Genomic DNA, 18145 nt, shown 5'->3' with positions numbered 1-18145 from the left:
TTACTGGTCTATGCGGCAAAAAACCAGCAGCAGTAACAGTAAGAGAAACAAAACACAAACAAGAAGCTATTACCTGCCAGGAGGGAGCGCAGATGTATTTGTGTATCAGGGGTTTGCAGATTATTTATTTAGTTGAAAGCAAAGAAGACAATCTGGGATATTTTTCACGTTTCTCTGATGACATTACAGGCCAAGCTGATATTCGGATACTAAGAGGATGTTTCTTGAATATTCTTAAAAGGGAATTAAAGCTTTCTGTTCTGACTTTTGACTAAATACTCCTAAATGGCTGGTATATATATTTCAAGTCACGAAGCTGGATAAGATACGTATGCGCAGGTTGCCTTTAAATATGTTTAAAAGAAGCCTCAATTATTTGGTCCAATTTCTCAAGTGCAAGTCCGAATGGCACCTTGAATGCCACCTCTTGCACTAGATGCAGATTAGCTAATTTTTGCCGAGAACCTTCTTTATTTCCCACAACCGCACTGTGAGATCACTGGTGTTAACCCACTCAGCCAACAGAAGAACTGAAGCCAGAGGGCTTCAGTGACACAGAGCTACTTGTGGCAGAGCTGACCGCCAAACCCAGGCCCTCTGACTACCGAATCCAGCCCTCATCCCACCATGAAGCTGTAGCTGGTTCTCCAATAACAGTAATCCGTCCCTCTCCGCCATTAAATTAACATACGGTTTATTCACCACGAGAAGTGTGTGAGCAAATATTGACTTAGGACTAAGTCCCCGTGGGGGCCAATCAAGAATGATTGTAAGAAAAGTAAATATCAGGTGAAACAGACTTCAGGGAAACTTGCATTTCTAGATACAAGTGTGGGATAAGAAAGTTCCAAGTCCTTTTTACCATCTTTGAAACTTCTCCTGAAGCAAGAGCAAAAACAGACAGATGCGTCTTTATAGCTGTTGAAAGGTATAAGGCCTCTTTTAGTCTACTTTTTTCTATTCTGCCTCATTGCGAAATGATGCTAGGTGGATAGCAGATAACGAATAAGCGAGGCACAGCACAAGAACAAAAGGGAAAAAAATACTATTACCTGGTGACCAGAAATGAATTAATACATGCAAACGCATGCCACGAAGAGGATGAAGGAAATACATAAACACAAAACCAAAGAAGAACGGCTGTTAGATAATATTTATAACAAGAACAATAATGGCCAATATGTATGGTGAACTTACGATTCGCCAGACAACAGGGCTAAACACTTGGACATCGACTGTGTCCTTTAATTCTTACTGCAGCCTTCCGAAATAGGTAGGATTATTTTTGTTATTTTGCAGATGAGAAAACTGAGTCCCAGAGAAGTTAAGAGGCTCAATGTCAACCAGCTACCAGGTGATGGCTGATGGACTGGAACCCAAGCATTGTGGTTTCAAGACTAGGCCCTCTCCACCAGATAAACACTCTGTGGTTGCTAATGAAAACCAACTGTTTCCTGGCATTTGGGTCTAAGGGAAAGGGCTCTTTGTGCCCTCATGAGTGGAACACGCATGGGTCAGGGGCTAGTGGCTTTCTCAACCTCTTCCATGAGGCTCACCATGCTGATGGGCCAATGGATGTTTCCTGTAGGGTCCCTCAATGCAGGCCGAGGCCTCACACCAAAATGCAATTCACTAAAAATGAGTGAAAAGTAAAAGGAGCCAAAACAATATGGTTCAAGTATTTAGTTTGGATGGTTTACCTTGATCTTGAGATATACTCTAAACCATCCGGAGAGATGGATGGACTTCATGTCCTTCAAGCAAACCTCCGTGGAGCCTCCTTAGCCGTAAACCTTCCTTGAGCACTGCTCTGCTGGAGGAAGAAGAAAAATCACAACCATAGAGAATGGAGACCATAAATCTGGAGTGAAACTAATCTCGGTTGTGCCTTCAGTGCTGCTCGGCAGTCCTATTGCATGTGCTTCTCCCATTTCCCTCAGCTGCTGTTCCAAACCTTTACCACTCTTCTAAGCCTTCAATCTTTTCTCTTCGGGATGACCTCGTTTCTAAGTTAGGGACCGGCGGCCATCAAAATGGCTACTTCCATTTTCCCACCCATTCACCCACAAGCCCATCTGCACCCGCGCCCATTCTTTCCCTGTCCTTATCTCTAGCAAAAGATGGTTCTCCTGCAAAGGCAACTCCATCTGCTGGTGCAATGGACATTTTTCCACCTTGCCTCCTTTGAAAACAGGCTTTATCCATAATATCCTTTTCTTACCTTCGACGCTCCATTGGCTACTCCCCTCAGTAGACCAACACGTTTATCCCTTTCCTTAAAAAAAAAAAAAAAAACAAGATTTAAGTAACCAATTTTTTTTAGCACCTTCATGTTTCTTTCTTTGATAGCTATTCTTTCACAAAGTGCAAGCGAGATTTACTCACCGTGACTCCACATCACCCGTTGGCTCTTGGAGCCGTTCTAACCTGGCTCCAGGCATGTCCCGGCCCTGAGACTGCCCTGCTTCGCTTCCTGACCCAGCGGAAAAGCACTTTTAATTCTCATCTTCTACGACTTGTCCTGCGGACTCTTCTCCCATTCTTGCAGTTCTAGCTTTGCCTGTTGTGACATCCCTCGCTCCTGGTTTACGACTGCACTCATTACTCCTTTTCTGTGCCTCAACTGGGTTCTGTTTCTCTCCCCTGTCCTTAAATGTCAGTGTTTGCTTTCCCACTTTATTCGCTTGTGGGGGATCTTGTCCCCACCAAGGCTTTACATCTGAATCTCTGTCCTGAGCCCTTGTTTCCCCGCTGTTCTCTAAGTAGGTCCACCTAGTATCCCACAGGCACTGCAAACCCAGTATGTCCAGAATAGAGCAAGCTCATCTGTTTTCGTGCCCATTCCTCTTTACTACACCAAACTGGCACTCCCTCCTGTATTCTTTATATTAGTGAATGTTAGACCTGTCCCCCAGTTTTCCAAGCCAACATCCTTGGAGCCTTGGACTGCTTTCTCACATTCCAAGCAACATACCCTATTTATTCTTCTCTTGCTTCTCTCTCCCGTCTGGCGGGGCGGGGGGGGGGGGCATCTTTCTACTTGATTAGGTCCATCAACTCCCTTAAGTACTGCCATACAATCCTTGACATTTCTCCCCAGGAATTTTCATCTCCAACCCCCCCTCCTTCCATTGGAGGCCCAGAGTTCAAATACAAAAATTTGATTACTGTTACTGTCTTGCTTACGATTATTCATTAGCATCTCATGACTCATAGCACACAATTTGAAATCTTCTGTCCGCCTGGAAACACCTATTCATATTTTTCCTTCCTCTGGGAAGTTTTCCAGGACAGACTGAACTGTGTTATCCTAATGTGTCAATCAACTTTGTGGACCATCCAATTTTGTGAATCTCATTGCATTTTCTTGTTTGCAAGTCTGAGTCTCCGCTTGTTTAAATGCCCTGAGAGTAGGACCTCGCTTTCTCCACTTTGTATCCACAGCATGTGGTCTACTAGTAGGCACTCAGTAAACATTAAGTGAATGAAGGAAATGTATACGTTTCCAGAAAGTATATAATTGCAATGAGTGAAAAAATTTTGCCTGGGGAATCTCTTACCCTAACAAGAGACCAATATTCAATTACTTCTTTATAATAACTCACTCCTCCTCTTACGGGGACTATATATCCAGAAAATATAGTATAATGAGCAATCCAAAACCGTTAAGGTTAACTAGCAAAGCAGAACTAAGGGATGCTTTGCAGCTCCTAGTTGGTTTGAACCAGCATCTTGGAGGCAAACGGACACTGGCACCCGTTTACCCAAACTGGGTAACCCGAGGCAAATCTCCCATCCTTCTTCTCTCATCCTTTGTGTCCTGTTTGACCCTGAGATTTGAATGCCAGGGAAAAACCCCTACACTAATCTGGCTCTTTAGGGTCATGTCAGCCTAATCCTTTTGGAGACACAGCTCTCCTGGCATTTGGTGCTTCTGTAAATATACAATTAACACACGCCGAGAGATTTACTGGCTGATATCTTCATCTTTGCCACATTTCTTTTACATTGATTTAATGGTGGATAAAGCTAGGCCAAGAGCATGATTTATCTGTTTGACCTTCAACCTGGCCTGGAGCCTCATTAAACTCTGTATTTTTGTTGCAGGCCTGTATTTTAATCATTAAGTTAGTTTCCTCGCTGTTTTTTTTTTTTTAACCCTTGATAGAAAATCAAACTATGTCTTTTGAATCAAAAGAGAATTGAGAGAGAGAGAGAGTGTGAGTCATGGGAGACAAGGATGCAAGTTCAGGAGCAAGGAGAAAGCAGATTGTCAACGACTCAAAGCGAGAACCCCTTGTATCAACCGGTGCTTATGGGTCAAGACTAAACAAATTTTTTAAGTTTAAAAAAGATGCTCACATTTCTGGCTAATTAGTGCTATAACGAAGCAGCACAACTGGCAAGGCTGAATAAGGTGCACCCTTCTTGTCTGCTATACAAGGCGGTTATACAAATTGAAGGCGGTCAACGAAACGAATACGAAAGCAATTTGCCAACCGTGAAGTCCTCCACTCCTGCGTAGTGTTACCAAGGCAGCCACTTCTTAGCTACTACGGGCTTTGGGCTCACTCATTTCCACAGTGGCTACGTGGGTCTTCCTCCGTTGAGTCCCAGGGAGCACTGGCCTTGATCAGCAGCACAGCACTTGCCCCCCACAAGAATACCAAATATACCCCCTGCAGAGTACTTTATTTGCTTTAAAGGCCACGGATCTTTTTCTTATTTAAAAAAATGCAAAAGACTTTCTGTTTTTGAAACAATAAGTGGCACTGACATCTCTCAAGATTGAAAGCACTATTGTCTCATTGTAAGCACCCCTTATTATTAGGCGAGGGTGTTGTTGGCAGGAATGAATAATTAGGTAACTCTTTGCGGGCACGTTTTATTCAGGTCCCAAGGGGAGCGGTACAATTGGAACATCTCCTTGGATTCTTTCACAAACATATGGCAAACGAAGCACCTGAGCCAGATGTACAAGCATATTATACTAGGTCTGTTTTAACTTAAAACTGTGAAATACATCAGATGGTGGAGTTATTTTGGTGGTGAACATCCATCATTGAAATAGTGTAGAAGTATCTTTCCTTTATTGTCCATTTCACTTGGACTGGAAATAATCAAGAACAAAATAGCTTGGAAATCATCACCTGTAGGAGAAAATTCCAGGTAAAGTTCAGGACCTAATGAAGTGCCTGGTCTGGATTTCCATGGGCCCCAGACACCTCCACATAGTTTATTAATGCCTAGTACCAATATTCACTGCCGGCAGGTCTGGAATCTCAATGAAACAATGATTATTTTCAATTCTCTTTCCCTCATCTTGTGTTTTCATTCCTCTGGAGATGCGTATAGGTAATTTAATACAGAATTTTTTAATAATGAGGATATAGTCTCTACTGATTCAGTAGGGAGTTTCTGGATTTTTTTTTTTAGCCTATTTTATTATTATGGCATTGGTTGTTTATTTTACTAAAGAGTCATCATCTGGTACTGGCTTCTTGGAATCATAGTAATCTAAGCAGAAACGTCCATCCCATTTGCTAGTGGGAACACCCCATTTCAGAATGACTGGGATAATTTTTAATCCGAGTTACTTAAATTTCAGAATTAGAAGATGTAGACACCACTGAACTCCCCAGTGTACCATGTTGTGCTTGGTCTCATAAGAAAATAAAGAATACACAGGTATGGGCAGCTGTATTTTCCCTTCGGTACATACATGCAAATTCCATTAGCAGTAATGAGTGCCTCTGCCTATGTACTGAAAAGAATGTGGTCCTAAAGTTACGATGGAATCTATTACCTTATCCAGTCAAAAAAAAGAAAAGAAAGAAAAGACGTGTATCACACTCCTGAGCTTTTCCTGATCAAGAGAAACACACAGCGCTGAGCGTATGTAAGCAATATGGCGGCAGTGGCACCAGGGAAAAGGTACTTACTTTTTATAGCCACTATGGCGTAGAGCAGAGATCTTGAGGTTGAATTACTATGGTTGGCAAATGTTGAAGCTGACAATAGAGGTCCACAGAGTCTTGGATATCCTGCCTTTGTGTTGCATCAAAATAAGAAAGCAAAGTATTTATGAACTTAATTCTGCTTTTCAATTTTCCCCCCTTTGAAATGGCAATTCTCTGCACGATAGTATGTATAGATGTGCAGTTCGGATGTGTTCCTAGCCAATGTGATATTCCATAAATGTGGTGCACCTGTGTTTTCTTGGTCACCTTGCTGTCACTGGGGTGCCTTAAAGTGCTCTCTCCAAAATAAGTGTGGATGGGGGGATGGAGAGTGGGAGTGTGGGAGAAGGGGGAGGATCTCCTTTTTAAAAACATTTCTTCTTCTTTGGAAAGCGTTGGAATGTAGATTTAATTTCAGGTTAAGGTGTAAGGTTTATCCCAGTCCAGAGATGTTAACAAACCCCGTTGTGGGACTGAAGTGGCCCCGGATGCCCTCATATGGTACCGACCTCCCAGGGATGTCACTATGTTTATAATGCACGCTTCCCATATTGCAGACCTGCTAAGGTCAGGACATTCTCTTCCTTGTGGTACCGGGCAGACAACCACCCCAAACTTTTCATCACACAGACAGGACCGCTCTGTAAAGCTGCTAGCCCAACATCTCTCGGCGACCAATGGGGACAGTAGCGTATGAATGACCTCCACCCAGCAAGCCCAACACCCCGATGAGTCTCAGAAATGGACTTCGAGTGCGGGGTGAAACCACAACGAGTGGAACAAAATGGCCGGCAACGAAGGCAGACAACAAAACAGAAAGAGCGGTTCCGTGGCCCTACCTTCATTTCCCTCCTGAAGATTGAAACTTTGGACGGCAAAAGCAACCATGTTCTGACCTTAAAGGCACGAGGCCGTGTCGCCACTGGTTGTTCAAAGACTCAATTCTTCCGCAGCACTAGTGTCACCAGCCCTGGTGGTGGCGGTGACCACGGCAGCAGCCACAGAAAATGGAGTTCAGTCATCTTGGCATCAGATTCTAGAAAGGGGAGGGCAGGGAGAGAGGGAGTCTATTGGCCTAAAAAGCTGAAACATCTGCTGGGGTTATTAACAGCTTTTTGGCTGAGTTCAGCAGCAGGGCACCTTGTGGTTGATAGATTCTTCTCTCAGCAATTCAAAACAATGCAGTTAAAGCAAATTTCTCATTTTCAGAGCACAGCTTAATGAGGCATACAGTATTTTAAAAATAGTCACACTTAAAATGGTCAATAGCAGTCACTGCAATCAGTGGTTACCTTCAGTGCTCCATCGAGTTGTTAACTTTGTCGGGATGATTGCATAACATGGATTTTTCAGAAGACCGCTGTAGCTCACGGTTAACTCACTTTGGAGGAATTTTACATTATTTATGAAGCTTATGCAGATTACCCTATGGTGTAAATATTGGCAAACTTGATCAAAACCACTTAGAGGCCTTGTGGCTCTCCTTTCCCAAAAGTGTGCATTAAACCATTTTAGGCCCCGAGGTCCAGTTCCGGGAAAGGTTTCTAGGGGCCAGATTTTGAAGATGAAGCGAAACTGACCATGTGAGGATGGCCTGCGCTGGAAAGCATAGGTTGGAAGTCAGGGGCCGAGGGTTCTAGTCCTTGCACTAACTGGCTGGGTGAGACCTTGGGCGTCACTCAACTTTTCTGCCTCAATTTCTTCGAGGAACACGACCAGGCCTAGTAATGGGTATGTCCCCCATGTTTCCATCGAGCTCTGTCATCCTGGGAACTGCAGAGCTCACGTTCAATGCTAAAGTGTTCCTCTCGTGAAATCCACGATTGTAACCAAGCTGAGACTGCTCGCAAATGCTGGTTTGCTTCAGCCCATGACAGTATGCGTGGTATTTGGGTGGGGGCATCAGACAAACTGTAAAATTAAATAGCTCTGTCAGTCACTTCAAGAGAGTGTACCATATGCTGTAACAGACGTGGGCAAAGTACAACCAGGCCCAGCTGGATTTCCTAGCCTATTAATTTATCTGGCCAGATGACAGCGTCCAGCTCAAGGAAGGGTCACACACAGCTTTGTGTCCTACTGATCCAGCACGCTAACTTTGGCAGAAGGAAGGGGGTGATGAGGGAGAGAGAAGGCTGACCTGCATCTATGATGGTGCTGAAGTTCTCCCCACTCCGCCCATGCTTTTCTCATCACTGGCCCCCATGCCCAGAGCCTAGTACGAAAGGAGAGAGGGGTTGGCCTAATCACTGTTTCCTCGGGTAAAATGATGATCTGACCATTAATTGCCAGGGGAAATCACAGGAGGACAGCACCCCTACTTGCTGCATTCTGATCCAGAACCCTCTAGCAACAGAGATAGTGTTTATAGCTATTCAAAAATGATCCTGGTTGGTTCTAAGACACACGCTGGTGGCCAAGGGTCTCATGAATGTGGGGGTGCTTCTAGCCTCTAGGACCAGTAAGTTTCTATCATTGAGGCTTAGGGTGCATGGTCAAAGTCACATTGATTTGGCTTGTTCCTTACCTTAGTAAGAGCTCAAGTTTCACTCAGACCTGCTGGGAGCATCATACAAGTTAAGTTAGTAAGAATAAAATTGAAGCCTTTCCACGCTGCCCAGAAGGGTTCATATGGTGTGGCCCTTTATTCCCGAAGGAACTTAAAGGAAAACCTTCACATACCCAGGGCCTTTGAGTCCTACAGATCAAGGACAAGAACATTCTCAAGTTCCTTGCTGCAGAACCTATTTGGGGGGGTACCAGGCTTGACTCTTATTTGGAACAGTGTACCTACAAAAGGCAACCTCCTACCTCTGCAGAGATAGAGGATACCTGGGAGATGCTTCCGATGGCAGTTTGGGGCCCTTGTTACCACTGAAAACCCAGCTGATGCTGTGCCTTGTTCCCCAGGAGCACAAGGCAGTGTGCTGTTCTGAGGTTTGCTTGTTGCCCTGGGTGGCTTGGCCACTGCTGAACAATCAATACGTGGAGCCCTGTCTACCCGACTAGAAGCAGTGGGCTGAGAGCCTCAATCTTGGGGGACAGCAATCTCAGGACAGACCACCAGCCTCTCCCCTGGCTCTGTGGCACAGGTGCCCTGCTCTGTTCCTGTGTTATATGGACACTGCACCTTATTGTGCAATAATAAGGGAGCCACTGGGGGTCTGATGTGGGGGAATGCCAGTTCAGGAAGTCCTCAGTAAGCACAGCCTATCCCCCAGGAGCTTCTGTGGAAAGTTGTACCCAAACTTTTCTTCTATGGAGAGACAGACGAGATGAGGAAGGAAGATCCAGCCTTTGCTGAAAAGACAGTGACCAAGGTTCCTGTGTAAATGGGATACCCAGCTCCTGAATCCAGTGCTACTGAGGTCAGGGCTGCAAACTCACAGAAGGCCCACGTAACACATGCTACTCATTCAACAGCTCCCTGCTGAAGCCCGGGGACTCAGGCTGGAGACTGTCTGTGGATCCCACCCCATGGGCCACTGAATGGGTAGCCACAGACAGCTACAGTATGGCCTGAAGCTGGCCTTCCACAGACTCTTAAAGAGAACCCTAAAATAGGCTGATGGGAAATGTCAATGTATTACTCTGCTCCCCAACATGTCAACAAATCTAGGTCAGAAGCAAGTACAGACATGCCTTCCCATCCCATGTCACCCAGAGCATGGATGTTGATTTGCTGGAAATGTGCGTGTGTGAGTTTTAAACACAATATCACCTGTCAAGTCAGGGCATGCACGAGACCTAATAGCAAATATTTTTTTTTATTACTGAATAAAAAGTGATAGTATCCTACTTGAACTTTGCCATACTTAAACATAATTCTAATTCAGACTCAAAGGGCATGTATAGGGGCGCCTGAGTGGCTCAGTCATTAAGCGTCTGCCTTCGGATCAGGGTGTGATCCCAGAGTCCTGGGATCGAGCCCTGCATCAGGCTCCCTGCTCCACTGGGAGCCTGCTTCTTCCTCTCCCACTCCCGCTGCTTGTGTTCCCTCTCTCGCTGGCTGTCTCTCTCTGTCAGATAAATAAATAAAATCTTTTTAAAAAAAAGGCCTGTATAGTATTTAGTACAATCCAGTAGAAAATAGGAAACCTATGGGCCATTTTTACTTTGGCCAATAAGCTGTTAGTTAATTTTGAGGAAGCCCAACATGTATATAATAATCTGTCTGTTTCCAGAGTAAAGTAAGACTAAGCATTGTTGTCATTTACTGTTAAATAATAGAAGACTGTCATACTTTTTCAGAGTGAGTATGACGATTTGGGGGTTTAGTAATAACTGAGTGACAACTTAGTATCTTAACAACTACCCTATGATTCAGCAATTGCACTACTTGGTATTTACTCCAAAGATACCGATGTTGTGAAAAGAAGGGCCACATGCACCCCAATGTTCATAGCAGCAATGTCCATAATAGCCAAACCGTGGAAGGAGCTGAGATGCCCTTCAACAGACGAATGGATAAAGAAGATGTGGTCCATATACATAATGGAATATTACTCAGCCATCAGAAGGAATGATCACCCACCATTTGCATCGACATGGATGGAACTGGGGAGATTATGCTAAGTGAGATAAGGCAAGCAGAGAAAGATAATTATCATATGGTTTCACTTATTTGTGGAACATAAGGAACAGCAGGCAGATCATTAGGAGAAGGAAGGGAAAAATGAAGGGGGCGGGTAAACAGAGAGGGAAATGAACCATGAGAGACTATGGACTCCAGGAAACAAACTGAGGGTTTTAGAGGGGAGGGGGGTGGGGGGATGGGCTAACCCGGTGAAGGGTATTAAGGAGGGCACATATTGCATGGAGCACTGGGTGTTATATGCAAAGAATGAATCATGGAACACTATATCGAAAGCTAATGATGTACTGTATGGTGACTAACATATCATAATAATAAAAAAAAATAGAAAACCAAATAACAACAACAACAAATAACTGGTAGAACTGTTCTTCTATAATCTGAAATCAATCTTGTAATGATCTGTTACTTAGATGAAGAATATTTCTTAGGGCTGCTACATAGATGAAAGATGGAGGAGATATGGCAGTCTCGGTATTCCACAGCAAAGTAACTATACTCTCACAGCAATCCAAGGGACAACAGGGGTCATCTAGTCTAATGATAAATGGGGAGATAGGCTTAGAGAGGTTAAGCCCCTTGTCCAACTACAACAGTGAAGTTTCTTTACAACATATTCCATTTCTCTTCATAGTTTTAATGACAAAACCAGACTCCCTTACAAGATATGTTATCAAAGATAGAGTAAATAATCTAAGATAGGACTGTAACCACATTGCCTGTCTGTTGGTCTCTCTTTCATATACTCCCTCAAATACCTTTCTTTTAGAGAAGAATGCCTACTCTTTGATCTAAAAGGAGTAGGAAATTTTGCCCTTAAAATTTTTCAATGTTAAGTCAGTATTGATAGCCAACACTAATCTTTATCAATATTCACCAACGGATAAATAAATATTTTGATGTACTGAAATACATAAGAATATAAAGTAGCACCAACTGTAAGTGAGGTGCTCTGGCGAAGGAATACCAATATTGTTGAGTACTCTTTATGTTCCAGATACCCGCTAAGAGCTTTTAAAAGATGTGATTTATTTTAATTATAATAATCCTGTAAGGTAGGTACTTTATTACAGATAAAGACACTGGGTCCCAGGGAGGGGAAGAAAATTGCCTAATGTTACACCATTACTATGTGGTAGAGAGATGCTTTAATATCAGGCCACCCTGTCTTGACCTCTTTGTTTACCTGTACGTACAACACGTAAGCAGAAGGATATATGTTCAAGAGACCATGCATAGTAAGTGATGGGCATTATACATGATAAGTGATAGGAGAATTCAGAGAAGAAATCATTGGATATTCCTGGAATGAGTCCTGCCAGGTTAGAGTGGTTGGCTGCCATGTTTCATTGAGAAAGTGGATGAGCCACGTCTCTGAGGAATGGGTAGGTTTTGATAAGCACATATGATAGGGAAAAATATTTTTACTTTGGGGACATTAATCCTAGCAGAGAAAGCATAGTAAAGAAACATGAGTAGATTGTCTTGGCTAGAAAGGAAGGTCCCCTTTGGGAAGTCATGAAATAAGGCTAGAAAGGGCTGAGCTTTGGACTCTAAAAAATTCAGTGTCAGGGTAAAGGGTTTGGGTGTAATACTTTGGATAAGAGCAGACTATAAAAAGTTCCTTGTAGCTAGATTAGGGAACCAGAGAAAGAAGAGTATTTCATATTTTCCTATGACAGTCCAGCCAGGAGGTAGTGATGGTAGTGATACAATGAAAACAGACTTAAAGGAATTTACTGGGTGAAATAAGCACTGTTCTAAGGAGATGTGGGATTGATTGCAAATCAATTCAGATATTATTCCCTGGAGGACCCGGTGTAATAAAGGTTGTCTAAGTTGTTTTGCTTAGATTCATCTGTTGACTGTTCAATTGTTGAATGCCTACTGTGTACTTGGTGCTACTCTGTCCCCTGCAGATACAGTAAGCGAGACAGACAGCCCCACTCTGTGCTGCTAGGGAACTTAGACTCTAATGGATGCTCTGGGGACTGTGGCTTAGGCTGAAAGGAACGGGGGGGGGGGGGACTCATGAGGGAGGACTGCTTTTGTTAGAAGACAGTGAGTGGAAGGTGAGATTGGGGCAGCCCATGTTAAAATGTAGAGCAACAGTAGAGAATAATGTCTTAGCAGGGAGACCAGCGTTAGGAGGAGAAATTAGCAAGCCCTATAGAAGTAACCAGGTATCAAATCATTTCCAAATTATAAACTACTGCCTTTGCATTCCCCATGTACACACACCCCCCATGTACACACCCCCTCAGTCTGCTTTTATCATTTGATCTATACCATGCTCTGAACCCACATTTCTTTAGTGCTCTTTTGGTGTCACTAAATTTTTGCCTATCAAGGAAACAAGATTTGAATAATTCTATTCATTTGCAGCACAGGAAGATATCCGACTATGTCTGATTGCTTCAGGAGTGCTATGAAATATTTTTATTCCATGAAATTCTTTAGGGCAGTGCTTCTCAAAATTTAATGTGCACACAAATCACCTGAGAGTCATGTTAAAATGTGGCTTCTGATTTTGTATATCTGGGATGAAGCCAGCAATTCTGCCTTTCTAAGCTCCCAGTTACTGCTGCTACTGGTGGTCCTCAGAGCTAACTTTGAAGCCTTGGCATCATGATGTTATTATACCTCACACTGCTCTTTGTCAATGATAATACTGAAAACAACTGCTTTTATCTTGGAGGTGTGAAACTATTAAGACAAAGATGATAAAAAAAGGAAATTAAACTGTGGGGAAAAAAGGCATGTACAAATTTTGTTACATAGCCAAGAGTATGGATCAAGGACCAAAGAGAAGGGCATATTATGGGGAAAGACTTCCAGATTGGGTAGTCCAAGGAAGTTTCATAGAAAGGGATGCTTTTGAGCGGGTCAGAATTATAGTAGGTAAAAAAAGAGAGAAAAAAAATTGGGGTTACAAAATGACATCAGTGGCATATTATTTTGATTATTATAGGTTTGTAACACATTTTGACATCTTAATGCAAAGGTCCTCTCATTAACCTCTCAAACTTTTTTGTTTGTTGTTTTGTTTTTATTTCATGGAACTGTAGATCGTCATTAAGTTTCAAGAAAAATGTATTGAGATTGATTTCATCAAGTTTAAGGATTATTTGACAAGGCATTGACATTTCTTTTATGTTATCTTCCTGTTGCTATGTTTCTCCATTTATAACAGTCATTATGCTCCTCAAAAAATTTTAGTCTTCTGAGAATAGTACCTTTTTTTAAGGTATTTTTTTTCTTTGGTATTATATGCATGTTTTGATTACTCTTATTAATGATTTTTTAGTAACTTTTACTTTGGAAAACATTCTCTTTAGTTAAGAGCTATTTCTTCTACAACTTCTACCCCAATGCATCAAAATTACAGTTTATTTCCCTATTATATTTCCTAAACAGTTATTGCAGATACATAGGAAAAACTCCTGAAGTATGTATACATAACATGCACATTCTTTTCACATATAATAAGCTTGCTAACTTTATTATTTTCAAATGAGTCTTTTGAGTTTTTCACATAAATAATAACATCTTTAATAACATCTCAAGATCATGATAATAATGTTCTCGTTTGTACTCCATTTATTTTTCTTGCCTTACTGCATAGGCCAGGACTTCAAAAGTGCTTAATTACAATGTTTAATTATGTGACTACTTTTTATTTCTATTTTGTTTTGTCTTCTGTGATTTTATAAACATATCAATATTACTGAATCATTATTTATCTTCTTTATCAAAACTAATTTGATATTTGTGTTTAATTTTGATAAAAAATAATAATCCCAGATTACCATTAGTTCTTAATGACTCAACCTTTCAAGTCTTGAGTTTTAGTTTTTCTTCCTCTCTTGAATTTTCCAAAATAAACATCTGGGTAGCATTTTACTTTTAGTTCTCAGATTGCTGAGATTTTTACACACATATTAAAAAATGGTTTAGGTTAAAACTACTGGGTTACAATTTCTTCTTATAAAAACATCTTTAAACAGTTGCTCTTTACAGCAGTTTTAGGTTAAGGCTGAGTTTGTTTGGTATAGGGTAATTATTTTCTTCCCTGACTGAATGTCAGAGAGATTCATTGCCAGTTCTCTCTGGTCTCAACCCAAAGATGTCCAGAAAGGGACATATTAGCTCAGCCATGGTTAGCTTCTCAGCCCTTGGGCACTTCTGTGGAGCTGGGGGTGGTGATATATTGCATTATCCAGGCAGCTCCTGCTTTTCCAATGCATGCTTGAATGGAGGCATGTTTATAGAAACAGATGCGGAGCTAAAAGTCTGCCTGGTGGTGGGCAAGATAAAGGGAAAAGACACAATCTGAGCTGTGCCTTGAGATATGATGAGTTTGCCAGGCCATGCAATGGTAGATGGGAACAATTCAATCAAAGAATCAGCATGCATCCATAGCTCAGAGATAAAAAAGCAGGCAGTTTCACATAGGAAAACCACAGGGTGCATGAAGAGAATAGCTGGAGCTGAAGCTGGCAGGTAGGATGGGGCCAGTTGGAGCAATACCCAAAGAAAAATGGGTGTTATTCCGAAGGCAATCACCATTCAAACCAATGAGGAATCATCCAAAGTAAAACAGTTCAGACTTATTATGCTGACTCATGTTTAGACTTACTGCGCGGGTAGTCAGCATGGAATTTGAGGGTGGGCCACTTGGAAGCCTAGGGGAGAGTGAAGACCTGGAATTGGAAATGCAATTGATCAGGGACAAATGAAAGACATGTTTTGGGTTTTGAACTGACAAGAGATGTAAGGGAGGTAGAGGCAGAGAGAGACAGAGGAGCCAAGACTGCTGTTTTCCCAGAGTGTTAGAGAAGCCATTCAGGAAAGAGTTGTAAACAGGGGTCTGGAGGTTGGGAGAATGCTCTGAGCTGGTGAAATAGCTGGGCATGCATAAGTGGGAGGCAGTTTGGTTATTCAGAGAGAGATGATGAAATGTGGAGCAATGTGGCCTGAAAGTTGAGGCCAAACACCATGAAGAGATTGGATGGGTCAAGACTGAAATATGCTATAGGATTTGCAAGTACAGAAGTGAGTTGCCACTGCTTGAAGAGTTCCCGTTCAGTTGTGGAATAGAAACCAAGTAAATAGAAACAGTGATTTTGAGAGAAATTAGGAAGGAGGCCATGTGATCTTCTAGAAGCTGGAGGTAAAGGGAAAAGAAAAATATGTAGGTAGTTGATATAGACTCTAAGAATTTTGTGTAATTGATGTTTAAGGATGGAACTAAGGAAGCAAGTCCCCAAATCAAGTTTGGCTTATCCTGGGTCTCCAAGTTATTTCTGGTTTCAGTTCCTTAACTGAACCACAGGATCTGCCCACATTCCTGCTAATTTATCTTTCTTTCCTTTATCTTCCAAATATATTTTTTTTCCTCCAGAAGACTGTTCAATTGTATTTTAATACCTTCCATCTTAATGATCCTATTTGATAGAGAAAACCATAACTTCACTGAAATCAGCAACCTAGAAGTGGAAGGCATCTTGGATCATTTTATCTAACCTACTCTCCCCAAATTGTAATCCCCTTTTAGCATCCTTGACATATTTCTAGTGATAGTAAATTGCTACTTCAGAAGGAAACCAATCACTTAGGTTGGAGATACCATACTTAACAGCGTGTCCGTATTAGTTCAGCTGGGATGTGTTTAGCTGCAAGTATTAGATGACTCCAATTCAAAATTGTTTACCCAAAGATGAAAATAGAGTACTTCCTGTAATAAGAAGTGCTGCAGTAGGCAAGTTTCACAGTTTGCAAAGTCAGTGTTTCAATACAATGTCAGAGACCCAGGATTTTTCTATCTTTTCACTGGGCTATACTCAGTGTGTCGGTTTAATGCTCCTCATTGTCACAAGATGGCTGCCATTCTCCTGGGCATCAAGATCATCAGACATCTGGCAGAAGGAACAGGACATATCCTGCTTGACTCTTTTTTATTAGTGAGGAGACCCTTTCTAAAAGCCTTTAGGAGACTCCAACATTAGTGTTGCACAGTCGCAATGAGTATAGACAACAAGCTACACTACCTGGGTTTGTATTCTAATTCTACTTATACACTTCCTTGGACAAGTATTTTTAGTCTCTCTAGCTCTGAATTTCCTCAGCTGCAAAAACTTAGATAGTCCTACAACCTACCTCATAGGATTGGTGTAAGGATTAGCATAAATATATATAAGGAATTGGGAAAAGTGCCTGGCATAGAGTCAGTGCTCCGTAAGTGTCCAATGTCACACATTCAACAAACCTGAGTTATGTGTCCAGCTCTTAATCGGTCACTGGCAAAGGGAAGGGGGTTACTGTGAGTGGCTTTGAAAACTCAGTATTTGTCCTTGAAATGGGGGCTAAAAATATGGATTTACATACGGATTATGAATAAAACCTGGACTTTGTTAACAGGAAAGGGAGAAGAGATAGATGGCTCTTGGGGGAGGCAACCAACAGCATTGACCACACAATGCCCAACTTGCCAATTACTTTCATTCTATTCATGATCAGTTTGCTGACAGTGGTGATATTGGGAGAAGAAGCTGGAGGCAAAGACAATATTATGCTTCACATTAACAGCTGACACTCAAACAAGGTGGAGGTCAGGAGTACTGACACCTGCCCCGCACTCTCAGTCAAAAATCCACGTGTAACTTCTGACTCCCCAAAGAAACTACTAATAGTCTGCTGTCATCCAGAAACCTTAATGATAACATCAACAGTCGATTAACACACATTTTGTGTTACATGTATTATATACTGTATTCTTACAGTAAAGTAAGCTAGAGAAAGAGAATGTTATTAAGAAAATCATAAGGAAGAGAAAATACATGGATACTAGTGTATTCATGTGTGTGTGTGTGTGTGTGTGTGTAATCTGTGTATCAGCAGATCCGCAGAATTCAAACCCAAGTTGTTCAAGAGTCAACTGTCCTGGCAATAAGTTGCTAATACACATATTCTAATAGATCTATGCTTGAATCCTACTAAGTAAAACCTGAAAATATACTTAAAATACTGAACAATTACTTACAGTATCATCTCAAATATCAGTTTAGAAGAACTTCTATTTCTACGTCAGTTTGCAAACATTTTTCCACTTACTCTTCTCCCTTAATTCTCACAACAACCAGGTGATAGACGAAGGGTATTATTACCATTTGCAGATGATACCGATGCCCTTAGGTCTCTAGTAGGAACTCTAGGGTTAAGAAGTAGCAGATTTCCCACTCAGATTCAGATCACCCATTTCTGAGTAGGAAGTTTTTCTTCTCAATCACAGTGGCTTGCCTGTAAAATAAAGACATTCTGAAATGTTTTCTTCAGCCATCATTAGCAGTGGCTCACTGCAATCGTACAGCCAAGAATCAAATATAATGTGCCAAGTATATGCCAGAATATGTGAGCACATAGCCAACCGTGACGTTCTTAGCACCATTCATTCCCAGAGAAGTGAACACACACATTTACGTGTCACTATTCTATGGAAGGGTTATCTGGAGGCTTTTATTATTATGAACATTCTTTCTTCAAGTGCCCAGTGTTAATTGCTAACTCCTATTTTTTTTAAAACCAAAATTGG

General features: G+C 41.8%; 1 long non-coding RNA gene across 1 annotated transcript; it reads right to left on the bottom strand.

Moving 5' to 3' along the window:
* Nucleotides 1-2021: 2021 nt before the first annotated feature.
* On the bottom strand, nt 2022-7035 carry LOC103663227. Its single transcript, XR_568721.2, has 3 exons — nt 6857-7035; nt 5943-6048; nt 2022-2275 (listed from the first exon to the last, which is right to left on the bottom strand). It is a non-coding gene; the product is annotated as an uncharacterized LOC103663227 (long non-coding RNA).
* Between the last annotated feature and the right edge of the window lie 11110 nt (nt 7036-18145).

The sequence above is a fragment of the Ursus maritimus genome, unplaced genomic scaffold, assembly GCF_017311325.1.
Source record: "Ursus maritimus isolate PB19 unplaced genomic scaffold, ASM1731132v1 scaffold_34, whole genome shotgun sequence".
NCBI classification, from domain to species: Eukaryota; Metazoa; Chordata; class Mammalia; order Carnivora; family Ursidae; genus Ursus; species Ursus maritimus.
Note: the sequence above shows the minus strand (reverse complement) of the source record. Positions and strands in the feature narration are given on the sequence as shown.